Source organism: Panthera uncia, chromosome C2 (genome assembly GCF_023721935.1).
Source record: "Panthera uncia isolate 11264 chromosome C2, Puncia_PCG_1.0, whole genome shotgun sequence".
In the NCBI taxonomy this organism is placed as follows: Eukaryota; Metazoa; Chordata; class Mammalia; order Carnivora; family Felidae; genus Panthera; species Panthera uncia.
This window is the reverse complement of record NC_064810.1, coordinates 930,942-950,230: the sequence shown is the minus strand read 5'-3', so window position 1 is coordinate 950,230 and position 19,289 is coordinate 930,942. Positions and strand designations below refer to the sequence as shown.

The following is a 19,289-nucleotide window of genomic DNA, read 5'->3' as shown; positions in this document are numbered from 1 at the left end:
TCCTCTCCTGCCCGTTAAGGCCCTGCTTTCCCAAACAAATCGTGTGAGGAGGCGCAGGAAGGGAGGTGCTGGAGGGCACTCCACCTCCTGGAGCCTCACCCCTGCATTGTGTTCTTCTGTAAGCAGCTGAAGGGTGAGGTGGGGAACAATAGTCTGGACTGTCACAGATCACAGAAGAGTGGAGGAATGGGTGACCTACGCTGAACTTGAGACCTTGCACACTTTGAAGATCATGTTACATTGTTGGAAACACAATGAGTTGTTAAGCTGGCAGTGTTCGTTAATTTTTCCTTTTATTTCGAGTACAGTTGGCCTTGCATAGTTTAATGCTTGCTCTGTGGTGGAAACAGGTTCTTCTGTCCAAATGAAATAGCCGTCCTTGCTTGACTTTCTGTCATCATTGCTTCTGATTCATACTTGCTTTCCTCCGAGGGATTTATGGTTGAGTCATGGACTCTGGTTTTTTGTTTCTCTCATCTTTCTTTTTCTCATTGTTAACTATATCCTGTCCTCCACGTTCAGTGATAATGTTTCAGAGTTTTCCAAACAACCACTGCAAGGGCAAGGCCGGCTGGTTGCCTAATCCAGATGCCCGGATGGACCGAGGACAAACATGAGACCTTAAAGAGGATTGATCACAAGCCTGGGGGGGTCTGGGGGATGGACGAGGGGGGCATTCCGTGCTCTTCTGAACACAGGCCAGGAAGGAGGAGCCGCAAGGTGCTCCTGGAGCAAAGCCATGAGAGGGAGGTGGGAGGAGCGGGTGGGGGCCAAGCCCCACAAAGCTGTGTGGTGCAGCAGAGGAAGCCGCGATGGAAAGCCAGGCTGTCTGCACACGCTTCCTGGCTGTGCAGCTCCCAGCTGAGCACGGGGCAGTCACTCAGCCAGATGGTAACTTGCTTCCCCTCCCTGGGCTTCAGTTTCGGGTGATAAGAACGTCACCTCATGCAAAGAATTAACATGTATGAAGTGCTTAGCTCAGTGCCTGGCACGTAGCAGCGCCATTTGCTATTCATGGGTTCCCTTTAAGCTAGATGCTCATTTAGCCACACTGCCCCCTTTAAGCCTTCCCAAATAGACGCGCCAAAGGAGCAGCTTGTTTAATTTGCCATGATAATTCAAGGATGGAAAAGAGCTTTAATAGCTTGGAAAATATGGGATAGCTTTACAGAGGTGGTGGAATTTGAGCTGTGTTCTGAAAGATTTTAAGCTGAAGCAATAGCTTAAGCAGGATGTATCGGTCAGGTTTTGCTACGTAACAGACAGCCTCATAACGGCTGTGGCTTGCAGCAGTAAGGTCATGCATTTGCAGTCTGGCTTAGACCAGCCTCTAAGCCTTGTTCTCATGTACCAGTAGCTGCCTGAGGCATGTTCTCCTTGGGATGCCAGCGGAAGTACAAGGGAGAGATCTTACACCCATAAATGTGCTGAAGCCTCCTATGCTCTCATCATGTCAGCCAGCATTCCGTTGGCCAAATGTCTTCAAGGCCATTGTCAGTAGGGCAGGGAGATGTAAGGGCAGGGGTGCAGAAGAGGTGAGGAGTTGGGAACAAGGGTGTGTGTGTATGGGAGCAGGTGTGAGGTCCCCATATCAAATATCAGAAGTAGAGATTCAGACTGTGCATAGTGAGCAGATATGGTTCAGATAGTTTTCACGAAGGAGCAGGATTCAGGAAAATGGGTGACCGCAGAACGGGCACAGAGCCCAGCTAGGAGTCTGATGTGACCCCAAACATCAGAAAGAACCACTGAAGGAGAGAAGGAACGGTTCCATTTCCCTGTTGCTGTGTAAAAAATCACCCCCAAAGTTAGCAATTTAAAGCAACAAGTACTGTCTCAATGTTCTATGTTTGGGCAGCTCTTGACTCGTGCAGTTGCTCTTTGAAGCCTTGAGTGGTGGACATTCAAGATGTCTCATTTGCATGGCTGTGGTTGATCCTGGCTGTATCACATCTGGTAACTCTTCACCAAGCCCTGGGTCCTGAAGATTTTCTCCTTTGTTTTCTTGAGTCAATTTCTGCTCAAGTGTGAAGTATAGTTGTAGGTTCATTTACTTACTTACCTCTGAATGTCCAATTGCTCTACCATCATTTGTCGAAAACACTGTCCTTCCTAGACTTCATTGGTTTTGCACCTTTGTCCAAAATCAGTTGACTATTATTGGGTCTATTTTTGGGTTCTCCATTCTTCTGTTCCATTGATCTGTGTGCATATGCTTTAGCAATTGCATACTGTCCTGATTACTATAACTGTATAGTAAGTCTTAAAATCAAAGTGGTTTCTCCTACTTTGTTTTTTCAAAACTGTTTTACCTATTCCAGTTTCTTTGCCTATTCATATACATGTTAGAGTAGTCTTTTCTATATAAATAAGAATATTGTTGGGATTTTGGTAGGAAATACATTAAACTTACATATCTGTTTGGGGAGAATTGACATTTTTACTGTGTTGACTCTTCGATTCTTTGAACATATGTGTCCCTGCACTGTTTAGATCTTTGATTTGTTTCATCAGTGTTTTATAGATTTCAGCATACAAGTACTGTACATATTTGTTAGACTTACATCAAAGTATTTCCTTTTCTAAGTGATTGTAAATGGTATTATTTTTACTTTGTTTCCATGTGTTCATTGCTTGTCTGTAGAAATACAATTGACTTGTATATGTTGATCTTATATCCTGTGACATTTATAACTCACTCAGTGGTTCTAGGAAACTTTTTGTAGATCCTTTGAGATTTTCTATGTAGACTATACTGTCATCTTCAAATAGAGGCAGTTTGACTTCTTTAACAATCTATATGCCTTTTATTTCCTTTTCTTGCCTTCTTGCATTGGCTGGGGCTACACTGCTGTGTTGAATAAGAGGGATGAGCCTGGACATCCTTGCCTTGCTCCTGATCATGGGGGAACCACTGAGTCTTCCATTGTTAAGTGTGATGTTAACCCTAAGTTTTTGTGGATGCTCTTTATCAAGTTGAGGGAGCTCTCTGTTTCTAATTTGCTGAGAGTTTTTGACATGAATGGGTGTTGAATTTTGTCAAATGCTTCCCATATATCAATTGCTATAATAATGTGATTTTTCTTCTTTAACATTTTAATATTATGGATTATATTGATTGATTAAAAAAAATTTTTTAACGTTTATTTTTGAGAAGAGAGAGACAGAGCATGAGTGGGGGAGGAGAGAAAGAGGGAGACACAGAATCTGAAACAGGCTCCAGGCTCTCAGCTGTCAGCACAGAGCCTAACGCAGGGCTTGAACTCACGGACCGTGAGATCATGACCTGAGCCGAAGTCGGATGCTTAACTGACTGAGCCACCCAGGTGCCCCTACATTGATTGATTTTTTAATATTGAACAAGTTTTGCATCTCTGGTGTAAATCCGTCATTGTCATGATATATAGTTATATTTATGTATCGCTGGATTGCATTCACTTGTATTTTGTTGAGAATTTTTACATCCATGTTCATGAAGAACATTGCCTGTCGCTTTCCTTCTGAGCTCTGTATTTGCTGGATTTGTTATTAGGGTAACATTGACCTCTTGAAATGAGCTAGATGGGGTTCCCTTGTCTTCCTTTGTCTAGAACAGATCGTGTAGAATTGGTGTTAATTTCTTTCAATATTTGGTGGAATTCTCCAGTAAAATCACTGGACCTGAAGATTCCTTTCTCAGGAGGTTTTTTTTTTTTTTTAGTTTTATTTGTTTAATTTACATCCAAATTAGTTAGCATATAGTGCAACAATGATTTCAGGAGTAGATTCCTTAATGCCCCTTACCCATTTAGCCCATCCCCCCATCCCACAGCTCCTCCAGTAACCCTCTGTTTGTTCTCCATATTTGTCTCTTATGTTTTGTCCCCCTCCCTATTTTTATATTATTTTTGCTTTCCTTCCCTTATGTTCATCTGTTCTGTGTCTTAAAGTCCTCATATGAGTGTAGTCATATGATATTTGGCTTTCTCTAATTCCACTTAGCATAATGCCCTCTAGTTCCATCCACGTAGTTGCAAATGGCAAGATTTCATTCTTTTTGATTGCCAAGTGATACTCCATTGTGTGTGTGTATATATATGTGATACACATGTATATACCACACCTTCTTTATCCATTCATCCATTGATGGACATTTGGGCTCTTTCCATACTTTGGCTATTCTGGTAGTGCTGTTATAAACATTGAGGTGCATGTGTCCCTTCAAAACAGCACACTTGTATCCCTTGGATAAGTACCTAGTAGTGTGATTGCTGGGTTGTAGGGTAGTTCTATGTTATGTTTAGTTTGAGGAACCTCCATACTGTTTTCCAGAGTGGCTGCACCAACTTGCATTCCCACCAGCAATGCAAAAGAGATCCTCTGTCTCTGCATCCTCACCATCATCTGCTGTTGCCTGAATTTTTAATGTTGGCCATTCTGACAGGTGTGAGGTGGTATCTCATTGTGGTTTTGATTTGTATTTCCTGCTATGATGAGTGATGTGGAGCATTTTTTCATGGGTCAGTTGGCCATCTAGATGTCTTCTTTGGAGAAGTGTTTATTCATGTCTTTTGCCCATTTCTTCACTGGATTATTTGTTTTTTGAGTGTTGAGTTTGATAAGTTCTTTATAGATTTTGGATACTAACCCTCTGATATGTCATTTGCAAGTATCTTCTCCCATTCTGTCGGTTGCCTTTTAGTTTTTCTGATTGTTTCCTTCACTGTGCAGAAGCTTTTTATTTTGATGAGGTCCCAATAGTTCATTTTTGCTTTTGTTTCCCTTGCCTCTGGAGACGTGTTGAGTAAGAAGTTGCTGTGGCCAAGATCAAAGAGGTTTTTGCCTGCTTTCTCCTCAAGGATTGTGATGGCTTCCTGTCTTACATTGAGGTCTTTCATCCATTTTGAGTTTATTTTTGTGTCTGGTGTAAGAAAGTGTCCAGGTTCATTCTTCTGCATGTCGCTGTCCAGTTTTTTCAGCACCACTTGCTGAAGAGACTGTCTTTGTTCCATTGGATATTCTTTCCTGCTTTGTGCAAAGATTAGTTGGCCATACATTTGTGGGTCCATTTCTGGGTTCTCTATTCTGTTCCATTGATCTGAGTGTCTGTTCTTGTGCCGGTACCATACTGTCTTGATGATTACAGCTTTGTAGTGTAGCTTGAAGTCTGGGATTGTGATGCCTCCTGCTCTGGTTTTCTTTTTCAGGATTGCTTTGGCTATTTGGGGTCTTTTCTGGTTCCATACAAATTTTAGGATTATTTGTTTTAGCTCTGTGAAGAATGCTGGTGTTATTTTGATAGAGATTGCATTGAATATGTAGATTGCTTTGGGTAGTATCAACATTTTAGCAATATTTGTTCTTCCTATCCAGGAGCATGGAATCTTTTTCCATTTTTTTGTGTCTTCTTCAATTTCTTTCATAAGCTTTCTATAGTTTTAAGTGTATAGATTTTTCACCTCTTTGGTTAGATTTATTCCTAGGTATTTTATGGTTTTTGGTGCAACTGTAAATGGGATCGATTCCTTGATTTCTCTTTCTGTTGTCTCATTGTTGGCATATAGGAATGCAACAGATTTCTGTGTGTTGATTTTATATCCTGTAACTTTGCTGAATTCATGAATCAGTTCTAGAAGTTTTTTGGTGGAATCTTTTGGATTTTCCATATAGAGTATCATGTCTTGATGGAGACTTTTTAAAAATTATTATGTAATTGTTACGGTTTTGGAGTGATGGTGGGGGGTGGGGGGTGGGGTTTGGACCTTATGACCAAGAAAGAATTCTTGAGAAGTCTTTGGTGCAAAAAAGGTGATTTTATTAAAGCCGGGTACAGGATCCAAGGGCAGAAAGAGCTGCACTGGGGTTGTAAAGGTGACTGGTTATATACTATGGAATTGGGGGACGTAAGGGCAAAAGGAAGGTTTCTAGAAGGACTTTCATATGATAAAGAGAACTCTTAAGATCCTGGAGGCCTAGCTATTGTCAAGCTGAGGTTGTTCTTCCCTCTAGCAAAGCATTAACTTTAAGACAGTAGAGAGTTCAAAGAAATTTAATTTTATTTACCATTTCCTTCTTGCCTTATTCCCCACATCACTGTGGAGGGAAAGGTGATGTTGGGGCTCCAGGAAACTGAGTCTACAGGTTTCTGGAGATTGGGCTGTTAAGATTGCCTTTTTCTTATAATTTGCTAAGACATTGGTAAACTGTTTGAGACTCCTGTCCTGCATGACTGTGATCTCTATTAGCTAACCATGGGTTTTCCCCTTTCCTTTGTCCTTGGGCAGCCTGGAGAGCCTGAGGAATGTCACAAGTACCCCATGAGTATGTGTGGGGGGTGTTATTTTGTGCTTTGTCCTCAGCCTGCCTTCTGCTCCCTCATCATGACCTTCTTTGTCTTTGCTTATCATTGTTTTTGCTCAGAAGTCTGCTGTATCAGGTATTGATGTAGCCTTTCCTGATTTTTTAAAATTAATGTTTACTTAGCATATAGTTGGGACATATTTTTTCTTTAATCCATTCTGCCAATCTCTCTTTTAATTGGTGTATTTAGGCCATTTATATCCTAATGTAGTAATTATAGCTATGTTAGGACTTAAGGCTGTCCTTTGTTTTGTGTTTGTCCTCTCTGGCTTTGTTTTCTGTTTACTCCCCTTGCCTCCCTTTGGGTTACTCGACCATTTTTTTTTTTTGGAATTCCATTTGATTTATCTATAACATTTTTCAGTGTATGTCTTTGTATATACACTATATGTACACCGATGTTTAAATGGTTCCCTTAAGTATTATGCCATACGTATTAACGTGGTATACTTATCACATGTGGTGTCAGTATTTACTAGTTTGAGTAAATGATAGAAAACTTCCACTTAGATCACTTAACCCTTCTCCTTTATAGAATCCTTGTCATGGCTATTTCTGCTCCATAAATTGACATCCACATTCAACGTTTCGAGTTTCTCCTCCAGCTGCCTAACACAATTTAGATCACTCACAAGGAGAAAGACGACCTACCACATTTACACACACTTCTGCTTTTTGTGTTGTTCTTTCTCCATTCCCGGGCTTCCATGTCTCTGTCATGTTCCCTTTGTGCTTGAAAAGTTCCTTTATCGGTGTTTTAGGAGAGATCTGCTGAAGACAAATCCTTGGTTCTTTCTTTTTAAACTTGAGAACGTGCACCTCATTCCTGAGGGTCGGTTTCACTGGCCAAAAGACTCCGGATGACCGTTCTTGCTTTCCGCACCTGAAGAAGACTGTCCGGCACTTTCTTTCTGGCCTCTGTGCTTGCTGATGAAAGACCCATTGTCATTGGGGTCACTGCCCCTCTGTAGGTAGTGTGAGCATTTCTCCCTGGTTGCTCTCTAGAATTTTCTCTCTTCAGTATTCTGAAGGTCTTGGTGCAGATTTCTTCAGGTTTATCCTCTTTGGAATTTGCAGACCTTCCTAAATCTGTAGGTTTTTGTCTTTCATCAAATTTGGAAAATTTTCCGCCATTCATTTCCTCAACTGCTTTTCAGTTGTATCTTCTTTCTCTTCCTCTTCTGGGACTTCGATGTCACAAATATTAAATCATCCAATCATGTCTTTTTTCATTTTCTTTTCTCTGTTGTTCAGTTTGGTGATTTCTATTGTTTTGTCTCCCAGGTTCACTGATTCTTAGCTCTGTCATCTCCCTCTGCTATTGTGCCTGTCTGCTGAGTTTTTATTTTAGGTTTTATATTTGTCGGTTCTACATTTCCCATCTGGTTCTTCTTTTGGCCCTTCTATTTAGTTGCTGAGCTCTTTCTTATTCCCGTTTGTTTTAAGCATGTGGATATTGCTCATTGAAGCATTTTTATTACAGCTGCTTTAAAATCCCATCAGATCATTCCAACATCTGTGTCATTTCAGGGCTAGCTTCTGTTCATTCTCTCTTCTTATTCAAGTTGAGATTTCCCTGGCTTGGGTGAGACGAGTTTTGGGCTGCTTGCCTCCTGCACATTGGGTATCATGTCCTGAGACCCTGGCACGATGGTCCAGGTGGGGCTGCTATTCAGCTCCACATTGAGGTCCTCTGGCCTGGGTCCCACACGAGGACAGCACTGCCCCCCGCCTCCGGCCTCCACTTCTGTCCCTCCTCGCCCGGCTCACCACTCCTGTTTGGTTCCCTGCTGCACCCCAGACGCCTGCCTTGTTGCTGCTGTGTCGGGGGTGATCAGGTTTCCACTCTGCTGGCAGCAGGGAAGGGCGGGCACCTTTATGGCCTCTCCCTGCCTTGATGTGCTTCATCACCCCACGTGAGGGTGGGAGTTCTCCCTGGAAGCCCCACACGCAATCACCAGCATCCTTATAAGAGAGGAGGAGGGAGATTTGCTCACAGACTCCGGGGAAGGCCATGTGAAGATGGGGCGGAGAGAGAGGAGAAGAAGGTCATGTGGCTGCCAGCTCAGGGGGGACAGATGCTCCCTCACGCCCTCCGGAGAGCGTGTGGCCCTGCCGCGGCTGAGCTGTGGGCCCGGAAGCCCTGACTGTGGGCTTCGGGCTCTCAGCGCCATGAGAGAGGACACCGTGCTTCTGTGGCCTCGAGTCCTGTCCTTGGCGACACCGGTGGCCGTTCGTTACAGCAGCTGTAGAATGCACATGGGGTTCTTTTTCTTTTCCGTCTTTCTTGACTTCCGCTCTATTTACGTTCCTTCCACGAGTATTTTCTTCACCCTCCTTAGCCTCCTTACGACAGTTTCTCCAAAATCCTGTCTGGGTATTCCAGCAAGTGGCCACTTTGGAATCAGTATGTCAATTCTGGGTTTTTTCCCGTGTCTTTGTACGCTGAGTGATTCTGGCTCCTATTCCGAACGTTTTGACGTCGTGTTGCGAAGACCCTGGGTTCCGTCGCTGACTTCGTCCGCGGGCGGCTGTAGCCACGCACCACGCACCGGGCGCTCAAACCACGAACACTCGCTCTCACAGCTCCGGGGGCGCGGGCCCAAGACCAAGGTGTCAGCACGGTCGGGTTTGGTGAGACCTCTCTTCCTGACCCCCTGTGTCCTCCCACGGCTTTCCCTCCCCACGTTCCTGTGGGGACAGATGGGCAGGAGCCTTGGTGGGGGCACAGGGGGCCCTCTGGTCTTCCCTCTTACCCGGACAGTAACCCCATCGGATCGGGGCCCCACCCGCGGGACCCCGTTTGACCTTAATCGCTCCCTTAGAGGCCCCGTCTCCAAGTGCCGTCACTTTGGGGGTTAGGGCTTCAACATCGGGACCGTGGGGTGCCGCTCGGTCCGGGGCAGTCACGTGTCCCCTGACAGTGCGCCGCGGCTGGCCCGTCACAGAGGTGGGTCCCTCGCTGGCTCCACATTGCCGGCCGCGGGCCTCCTGGGGTGGCGGCGGTGGAGCCCGCTTAGTTCTCTGAAACCGCAGCGCCCGGGGCCTGCCTCGCCCGCGTGCGATCCGGGAGCCCCGCGTGGGGGCAGAGCGGACGCGCGGGACCCGGGGCTCGGCCTCTGCCTTCCAGCATTTCCCCCCACCTGCCGGCCGCCGCCGTCCTCGGTCCTTCAAGCCGGTAAGAGGGCGGACCTTCTCCTGGAGCCGCAGCGGCTCTCAGGCTGAGGGCCCCAAGAGATGGGGAGTCTGCCCGGCGTGGGTCCCTTCTTCCAGGGCCTGGCCCGCCGCCGGGGACGCCGACGCCTCGGGAAGCCGTCGTCCGCCTCCGTCCGTGGGCCCCCGCCGCTGCCGGCGGGAAGGGGCGCGGGTCTCGCGCGGCCCGTGGGCGGGGGGGACGGCGTCCGTCTCTGGGGGTGAAGCGGGCGGGGCCGCGTCTGGCCCCCGGGGCCCCCTGCGCGCGTCCTTCCCGGGGATCAGGAAGGAGCGCGCGCGTCCACGAGGCCCAGGGGTGGCCTCGAGTCTCGCGGCCTTTGCTCGGCTCTCACCGCGCGCCGCTTGAGCGGGGCCGGAAGGAAAGCCAGTCCCGTTTCTCCGAGGGGCTCCCCTGAGCCCCCGAGGCTCGCAGAGGAGCCCAACCGGGGCTGGGGCGAGACGCGCGGTGTGCGGCGCCCCGAGCAGCGGCCGGCCCGTGCCCTCCCACCGCCTTCAGATCCCGCGTGGTTTGGTGCGGTCCTTCGGGCTCTGCTTGGTGGATCTCGTCGCCCACAGCCTGGGCGGCGGGGACGCGCCGGCCTCCCGGCCGGGCTCGGGCCGCAGGAGATGGCAGGGCGGTTCTGAGTGCGGGGTGGGGGTGGGGGTGGGGGGGCAGCAGGAGTAGGGGAGTAGGGCAGGGGCAGACAGGGTGGAGTCTGCGGGGAGCGCGAGCCCCCTAGACGTCACCCCCCCCCCCCTTGGTGCTCAGGGTGGGCAGCTCCTGCCCGGAGCTCCTGTTGAAAGAGTTTCTGTCCTGTGACCAGGGCGGGGCTCCTGGCACAGGCTTGCTGGCTGGAGGGTCCTGGTCCGCATCTGTCCTCCGGTCTGAATGAAGCGCGGAAGAGCTTGTGTCTGTCTGTCTTCGGCCCGGACAGAAGTCAAGGACCGGCACCCTCCCCACGTTCTGAACGACAGTCTCAGGCCTTTCCTGCACCGGCGCTCTCCCGCGCACAGAGGGTTGAGTGACGTTCTGCGGCACTGAACGTGGCCGGCTTCCGCCAGTGCTCAGGTTCTTCCTCGCGAGTCACGTCCCGGGTCGTGTGTTGATTGTGGAATGTACTGAAGTCTGTTTTCTTCTGACGTAGGAGAGAATAAGTGTGTTGGGATTCACCTCGCCGGCGTGCCCCGTGGCACCAGCCGCGCACACCGCGCTTCGGGGGACCGTGTGCCTTTGGGTGCTGCCGTGTGACAGACCGTTTTAAAGTGAAGATAGAGACAGACAGGAGGTCTTTTGGGTGTGACTGGATTTGAGGAGCTGTGAGTAGGTGGGTGCCGTGGCTGGGGAGCTGAAGCCGACACCAGCGAAGTCACAGCGCCGTGGTCGTGTGGTCCCGTGTGGGCCCCTCACGCCTGTCGGCCTTGCGGGCAGGTCTCCTTGCCATCCGGGGCCTGGGACCTGAACCTCCCGGGGCTCCGTGAGCCTCGTGAGCCTCGAAGAGCCACGTTAGGAGAGGGGACAACCCTGAAGGGCGACTTCCGTCTGCAGCCTGGAGGTGTCTGGGGACCCGGTGTGGTCCTTGCAGGTGCCCCAGCAGGCTGCTTTCCTGCCTGTCTAGACCTGGGTCCCGTCACACCTTCCTGCCTCCAGCTCCGGCCCCGGAGCCCAGCTCACCGGACGGCGGGCACCCGGCCTGTGGATCGAGGCCTCCTGCCCCCAGTCCTCTTTGTGTGGTACCGAGGCCCGGGGGTCCAGGGTGCGCCCCACCTCGCCCGTGGCCCTGGGCACCGGCTGGACCGGGGGTATTTTGCCAGCATCTTCGGGGAAACCATTTCACAATACGTTTTAGTAAGTGTAGTTTATTTGAATGTTATTTGTGGGAACAAGAAAGACGTACTGCGGTTTCCATAAAAACTAAATTATGTTTTATTTCCTTGTTGAATTTGTTTTCTTTGAAATGAGCCGGGAAAGAGCGGGAGCACGGATGCTGTGCTGTGTGTGCTCGGTTCAGAGCCTGTGTTTGTCCCTCTGCTCCCTGGGCCCTCCCCGGAGACCTTCAGGAGCAGAGCGGGGTTCCTCCCACTGTCCGCGTGACACTGCTGCTCCTGGGGCGCGGTCAGTGGAGCTGGGGTGGGCCTCTGGTCCCACTTCCTCCTCTCGCCCCGGCGCTCTCTGGAACCCGTGGCAGGGCCGTGAGGTGGCCTCTGGGTCCCACTCAGGCGTCTGCTTCATGTACTGGTGTTTGCGGAGAGCTGTGTTTAGAGAAAGGGTTCCGTGGCTTGAAGAAGTTTGAAAGCGGCCGCTATTCAGAAGAAATCGTTGTTTCAGAACCACGTGTAGACGTGTGCCACAACGTAGAGCACTGGGGACCCTCCAGGGCGGGCCGGGGACCGGTCCAGGGACCTGGGGACTGTGGCTGCGTGCTGATAAGGCTGACACCCAAGGTGGCTCTGCGTATGCCTCGTGGTGGGGCGGGGGTGGAGGGGGGCTGTGTGACGTGACCACCGGGTCTCCGAACCCTTGGTGGGCTGTCAGGACGGCCTGGATGTGGGGCAGAGCAGCTGCCTGAGGAAGCTGAGCTTGAACTGCCCCCGAGGCAGCTGTGCAGGGGTGTCAGCAGTGGGACGGTGGGGCGGGGTGCCGCGGGGGGGTGGGGAGTGGGGGCTGCTGAACGGAGAAGGGAGAGCGAACTGCAGGTGACTGATGGGAACCGTTTTGCCTGAAGTGACAGCCTCTGGTGGCCTGGGAAAACACATTCTCGCCCTGGCTTCCAGCCCGCTCCCCGCTTCTCCCGGGCGTGTTGGGAGCTGCGTGGGGGACCGCATGTGAGGGCCGGAGGGGGCGGTCTGTGTGTGCACTTCCCTGTGGAGTTGTGTCACACGGAAGCCTTGTCCACACCCCTGTTACACGTAAGTTGAGACCCATCACGTAGGGCACTCCGCTGCAGGAGGAGGGTGCGGTTGAAGCGGAGGGAGACGCCTGCCCTGTGGGAACCCTGGCCGCAGGGCACTGGCCCGGGAGCCTGCGTGACCTGTGTCTGCTCCCAGAGGTCCGGACAGGCTCCTGGTGCCCAGGTGCCCTCGCCGGTCCCTCCGTGTCGGGTGCTGGGCCAACCAGCCCAGCCCTTGGCTGCTGCCTGTGGATTGCGTGTCTGTACCTCAGGGCCCTTCTCCCCATGTCTTCTGGGACACTGATTTCTGGGAAGAAGTATATATTTGGTCTTCGTCCCTGTTCGTGGCCCAGAGGACCAAGGGCTTTAACCTCAGATGGTCCCGAGCGAGGAGAGCACAAAGGTGTCTTGTGTTACCTTAGACAAATGTGCTTTGGAAAGCACCCCGCTGACCGGGGCGTGGGGGGTGGGGGGTGGGGGGTGGGGGGTGGTGGGGAGGGGCTGGGGACGCAGAGAGGAGCTGAAGGTTTCATCAGTCGCCAGTGGCCAGTGAGTTGATCATGTCTGTGTAATGAAGCCTCCATAAAACGCAAAAGAGCTGGGGTTTGGGGAGCTTCTGGGGGGGAGAGTGGCCCCCAGCACACAGAAGCCCCACACCCCTTCCCTGTTTCTGGTACAGGTCTCTCCATCTGACTGTTCCTGGGTTTCATCCTTTTCTAATGAACTGGTGATCTAGTGAGTAAAATGTTTCTCTGAGATCCACGGGCCGTCCTAGCAAATTAACCAACCGAACCTGAGTCTGGGGACCTGGGAACCTTGACTGATAGCTGGTCGGTCAGAAGCACAGGGGACAGCGGGACTTGAAACTGGCTTCTGAGGTGGGGGAAGGGCAGTCGTGGGATCCGACCTCAGTCTGGGTAGACGGTGTCAGAAATGAGTTGGATCGTAGGACGCCCAGTGGGGTCGGAGGCTTGCTTGGTGTGGGAAGTGCTGTGCGGGGGCCGCTGTCAGAATCCCGTGTTCGCACTGCGGGGTCCTCCCCTCCCCACAAGCTGACTCCGGTTTGCTTCCCCTCTGGGAGCCGGCCACCTGGAGCTCTCTGCCGCCATCCGATGTGTGAGTCCCGTTCAGGGGCGACGTGGGGTCCGGGCCACCTGTCCGTGCAACTTGCTCGAGCCCTTGGCCCTACTCGTGCCCGGGGCCAAGCGTGCCTGGCCTAGGTCGTGGTGGACCCGGTGGTGCCCGCATGGAGCTGTCCATGGCCACGCGTTCACTTCTCCTCCCGGGGGTCAGCGGGAGCTGCTTTGTAGAGTGATGGATCCTCTGTCACAGGAGGCGTGGCCTTGCTCTAGAACCCGGGCCGTCTGCACGGTGTCGCTGGCAGTGGGACTCGCCGGGGCCTCTGCACAGCCGGCCCGTCCACCCCGGTTCCTCCAGCAGCTGTGCGGGCGAGGCTGCAGGGCTCCTGTGGTGCTTGGAGTGGTTTTCCCGGGGCAGCGGAGGTGGCCCGCGCAACCCAGAGGTTCCCCGGGAGGTATGCCCTTTTCTGCGTGCTGGCGGGCATAGGGCACAGTGGGTCCTTCACTTAGAGGACCTGTCCTGGCTGCCGCCCCATCGTGCACGCGGTGCTGACACGCGGGCCCCTGAGCCCTTGGAAGTTACCTTCCACCCTGCGGCCGCCGCACCTCCCAAAGTATCCAGACCGCTTGCTATTGCCTGGCACCGTGTCCATTTAGAAAGCTCCAGCCACGAAGTCGTCCAGCCTGACGTCCGGGTCGTGCTGCGACGCGGTCAGGGCTCCCGAGGAGGGTGTGTGGCAGAGCAGACAGTTCCCGTAGCCCCGAGGGGAGCCGTGACTGTGCTCTGCTGTCTTCCGAGGGAAGGCTGACCGAGGTCGGTCCTCTGTCCTGGTGGGACCAAGATAGATGTGTCCCAGGCAACTCGCTGGGACAAGTGTAGGGGCCACGCGGCGCTGCCACTGGGCCAGTCACTTGGCTGGGACCACAGCGGTCCGCTGTCATGGGCCATGATCTGTCTGGTCTTTATGGTGGGGAGCAGAAAGGGGTGCTCCTGGGTCCAGCGCCCTGCAGCCCCGAAATCCTTCATGGCGGCCTGACTGTGGCTTTGCTGGCATGCCGCCTCGCCTGGAGTGGTGAGGTCCCCAGGAATCCTACTTGGCCATTGCTACTTAATGTAGAAATTTCTACTTAATGTAGACCACAGGGAATGTTCCGGCAGCTGCTACGTACCTCGTCCACTTAACGCTTTTAGGGATTGGGTAAATCACCCCAAGTTGCGTGGGGTAAAATGTCCCTAGTTGCGTGTGCAGACGTGCAGGCCAGGGCCCCATTCACTGTGTTGACTGGGGTTTTGTGGTGGCGTTTGCGTCCCGGGAAGGCCTGGGCGTCCTCTCTCCCCGGCACCCCGTCATCCCGTCCGTCGGGGTCCGGTGAATGCCCGTTCTGTGCCATGGGCTGTCACAGGGTCTCCCTTCATCGTTGACTCTGCCGAGTGGGCAGCTCGGGCCTGGGGGCTGGGCGTGCTTTCCAGACCCTCCCGGGAAGTGGGTGATGTCCACCCTCCTTCCAGCCCTCAGGTCCGGCTAGCGTGCCGGGTCAAGGGCACCTCCATCCCGGGGACACACCAGTGCGCTTACCGTGGCCCTAGAGCCCTGTGGGTCAGTGCACCCGCTGGCCCCTGCCCTGCGGCCCGTTACATGGCTCTGCCCGCCTAGCCGCATCTGCTGTCCCGGACCCGGGTCTGCCCCGCACCCAGTACTGAGCTCTGCTGCTTCCAGTTCGTCCCTCATCGCCTCCTCCGGGAAACGCTGGCAGGACACCTTCCGCCCCACTCTGCGTGCGCACCCCATTTACATTTCGCTCGTCTTGGGGCGCCCAGGTCCTACTCACACAGCGCTGCTCACAGGCGCCGCTTCCTGCCCCTAAAGCCTCCCGTGCTTCCTCGGAAGGGGACCTGTCCTCTGGGGGCCACTGCCCCAGGCCGCCCCCCCCTTGCCCCTTCCCCAGCACACAACTCAGCGGCTGCACCCCACTCTCCACACTGTCCACCGCGGCCCCGGCTCACGGGCGCCCCCCGGGCTGGCCTGGAGTTCTGTCTTCGGGCCTGGGGGCTCTGGGTGACTCGGGGCCAGGTCAGCTTGTTTTCTGAGAGGAGTGGGAAAGCCATGGGCTCCGCCGCCGGTCCCAGTGAGCTGCGGCCTCCAGGGGGTGGGGGAAGAGCCCCGGCCCCGAGACTCGGGCACACGCAGCCGGCGCCTCCATCAGCCGCTCCTCCAGGAAACCCGCGGGGGCTGTGAGGACCCGCCTGCTGCGGACAGGACACCGCTTGGTCGTCAGGAGGGAGGGACACTGGGTGCTGCCAGGACACCTGGAGACCCTGTAGGCATGGGTCCCGGCAGGGCCAGCAGGTGCTCTGTGCCCGCGAGAACCGTCTCAGTTTTGTGGGTCGTGGAGTCTTTGTGGCACCCACTGCGCTCTGCCCTCACGGCCTGAAGCCAGTGAGTGGGAGTGTGTTCAGTGAGTGTGTGGGTGTGCCCACGTGCCCATAAAACTTGAACCGCAGCAAAGGGCTGGGGCTGGGTTTGGGCCCAGGAACACATTGTGTTTCCAGAGAATGTGTTGCTGCAGCCGTGCCGTGGGGCCACGGACCTCTGCTGCCCCCCAGTGGTGAGGATGTGGCTAAAGGAGGCCAGCTCCTTTCCTCTACACTTACCTCTTGGGTTGCCCAGATTGAAGTACACTTGACCCTTGAACATGCGGGATTAGCGCCCCCTCCCCCCCTCCACGCAGTCAAAAATACACGTGTATTTTTTTAATTTAAATTTTAGTTAACTATAGTGTAGTATTGGTTTCAGGAATAGGTGTCAATGATTCATCACTTACATATGACACCCAGTGCTCATCACAAGTGGCCTCCCTAATCCCCATCCCCCATCCAGCCCGTCCCCCACCCACCTCCCTCTGTCAACACTCGGTTTGTTCTCTGTCGTTAAGAGTCTGTCATGGTTTGTTTCCCTCTTTTCTCTTTTTTCCCCTCTTCCCATATGCTCGTCTGTTTTGTGTCTTAAGTTCCACCTACGGTATGTCCTCTGACCGACTCACTTAACTTAGCATAATACACTCTAGTTCCATCCACATTGTTACAAATGGCAAGATATCATTCTTTTGGATGGCTGAGTAAAAAGTAAGCAGGAGTCCCTAAGTTGTGGGACTGGCCAAAAAGCATTAGGACCTAGATAGAAAAAAGGAAAACGAAACCAGGGGAACTTGCTGAGGCAAAATTATGTGGGTCTCAACTATATGTCACTTTATATGCTGTGGCACAAAATGGCCATGGGTTCCACTCCTCGCTGTGAAACAGTGTGTGATACTGTGAAAGACCCTTTGTGCCTCTTTCCCCGTTTCTGAAACAGAAAGTACAATGTTTACAGTAAACGGTTGCTTGCCCAACAGGTGAGGTAACACATAAGAAGCTAGCATTACAGAACAAGTGGATTGGATTTGTTAACTGTATTCCGTTTTTTCATTTACATATTTAAATGTGTCATTTCGTTTACCTTTATAATTACATCTCTAGCAAGAGATACTGTTTTTGAATTTCAAGCGGGTACATCAACTTTGAAATAAATTTGAGTTAAGAAACTGAAAAAAAAGAAAAAAATACATGTGTAGCTCTTAACTCCCCCAAAACTTAACTACTAATAGCCTCCTGTTGATCAGAAGACTTTTTGACAACATAGTCGATTAACACGAGTTTTGTGTGTTAAATGTGTCGTATACTGTATTCTTGCAGTAAAGTAAGCTAAAGAAAACGTTATTAAGAAAGTCACAGGTGTCTGGGTGGTTCAGTTGGTTAAGCGTCCGACTTCAGCCCAGGTCATGATCGATCTCACGTTTCGTGGGTTCGAGTCCCCCGTTGGGCTCTGTGCTGACAGCTCAGAGCCTGGAGCCTGCTTCGGATTCTGTGTCCCCCCTCATGCTCTGTCTCTTGCCCCGCTCATGCTCTGTCTCTCTCTGTCTCAAAAAAAAGTAAACATTAAAAAAAAAACAAAACAGAAGTCTTCAGCTTCCAAGAAAGAAAATGGTTAAAAAAAAAAAAAAAAAAAAGAAAAAATCATCAGGAAGAGAAAATACTCTTACAGTACTGTGTTTATCGATAACATAAGTTTATGTTGACCGTTTATAAGATGAATTGACTGTCAGTACGTACGTCAGTATTATCTTCCATGATACAAAATGCTGTCTGTGTTACTTGCACTATGAGCACCAAGCACCAGACTGAGAGATAATGTGGAAACTACACTCGTGGGCATTCACAGGTGTCCCGAACCACGCACCGATAACGAAGCGGCAGCGACGTGATCGCTTTGTCGCGGCCATCAACGCAGTTGCTTCACAGGAGCTCAGCCTACACACTAATGAGCGCATTGTCGTAAAATTTTTACGTCATACGGTATTACGGTCCTGTTCGTAATACAGCGTTGGAAGCATTGTTACTTTGTTTTAAAAAACACTTGCCTGTGACGCTAGGCTGACGGGTAGTGTCTCCAAGTAGGAGACAGGCATAACAGCACAGTAGTGTAATTCTTTGAAAGCAAGTGACACAAAAAGTTATAAAACAGAAAGGAAACCAATACATTATTCATTTTATGTGAAATGTCACTCATGTGACGCCTGTGTAAGGGATAGGCTGTCCACTTGCACGTGAGTCTTGCCCACGATGTCCTACCCAATGAGTGCTCAGGCGATGGCGCTGATGGTGACACACAATGGTGGCCTGCAGTTCCTGCCACAATGACTACATCTGCACATGGAGACACTCACAAATGCACAGCAGGTGAGTGTGTTACCTGTATGACGGGATGGTTATTTCCTAGTCACTGAGTGAAGGTGGGTCATCCTCGAAGGCCTCATTCTTGTCGTCTTCACGCCGAGGAGGCCCAAGAGGAGGGAGAGGAGGTGGTCACCCTGTCTCGGGTGGAGGAGGGGGAGGGAAGGCAGCAGAGCAGGCACACTCAGTGTCATTTTCCCGAAATACATCATAATTTCTCTCTTTTTGCTTTTTCATTCCTCCAAAAATGTTGTCTGCGGCACCAACCCTTCTTCCACTGTCTGCTTTGGTTTCAGTGCCCGTATCTTAGAAGGGTCCGTGTCATACGAGAAGTCGAAAGCAGTCCCGAGTAATTGGCACCCACCTGCCCGATGCTCATTGTCGAAAGTGACGGTGTCTTCCAGCACTGCTTCTTCTGCGTCTTCTCCCTCATCAGTCTGGCCCTGGTTCGGAGGCTCTCATCTCCGCCAAGTTGCCTCTGTTCACCCCCCTGGGGTGGTCTGTTAGCTCTTGAACTTCTCCGAGATCCAGATCTTGAAACTCTTCCCCCCTCACCTTTTTTGCACGTCCATGATCTCATTTATGATCTCCTTGATTGGCTCTGTCATAAATCTAGCGAAGTCACCACAGCATCTGGACACGGTTTTCTCAGCGGGAGTTTGTGGTTTCAGGCTCTGTGGTTTTCATGGCTTTTTCTCTAACAGCAATGGCATCTTCAGTGGTGTAATCCTTCCAGGTTTCTGTGCTGCTCTCTTCCATGGGGTTCTCTTCCGTAGCATGGGCAGTCCTTTCCACAGAGTGCCGTGTGTAATGAGCCTTAAAGGTCCTTATGACCCCTGATGTAGAGGCTAAATTAGAGACGGTGTTTGGGGTCAAGCAGACCACTTCAGCAGCTTTGTTGTTGAGCTCATGGGAATCTAGGTGGCCGGGATATTGTCCAATATCAGAAAAACTTTAAAAGGCAGTCCCTCACTAGCAAGTACTTCCTGACTTCACGCACGAAGCATCGATGGAGCCAAT

The 19,289-nt window shown here is 51.6% G+C and overlaps 1 protein-coding gene across 19 annotated transcripts in view; it reads left to right on the top strand.

Moving 5' to 3' along the window:
• The window catches only part of PCBP3 (poly(rC) binding protein 3), a 266,704-nt gene that overhangs the window by 147,915 nt on the left and 99,500 nt on the right, over positions 1-19,289 (top strand). Inside the window, exon 1 of one of the 19 annotated variants that reach the window (XM_049627709.1) lies at positions 9,326-9,517. The exons of 17 other annotated variants lie outside the window; for them this stretch is intronic. The gene's annotated coding sequence lies outside the window, so the exon portion shown is untranslated. Of the gene's footprint in view, positions 1-9,325; positions 9,518-19,289 lie in introns of those variants that run through there. One more of the 19 variants, XM_049627693.1, reaches the window with a different exon arrangement.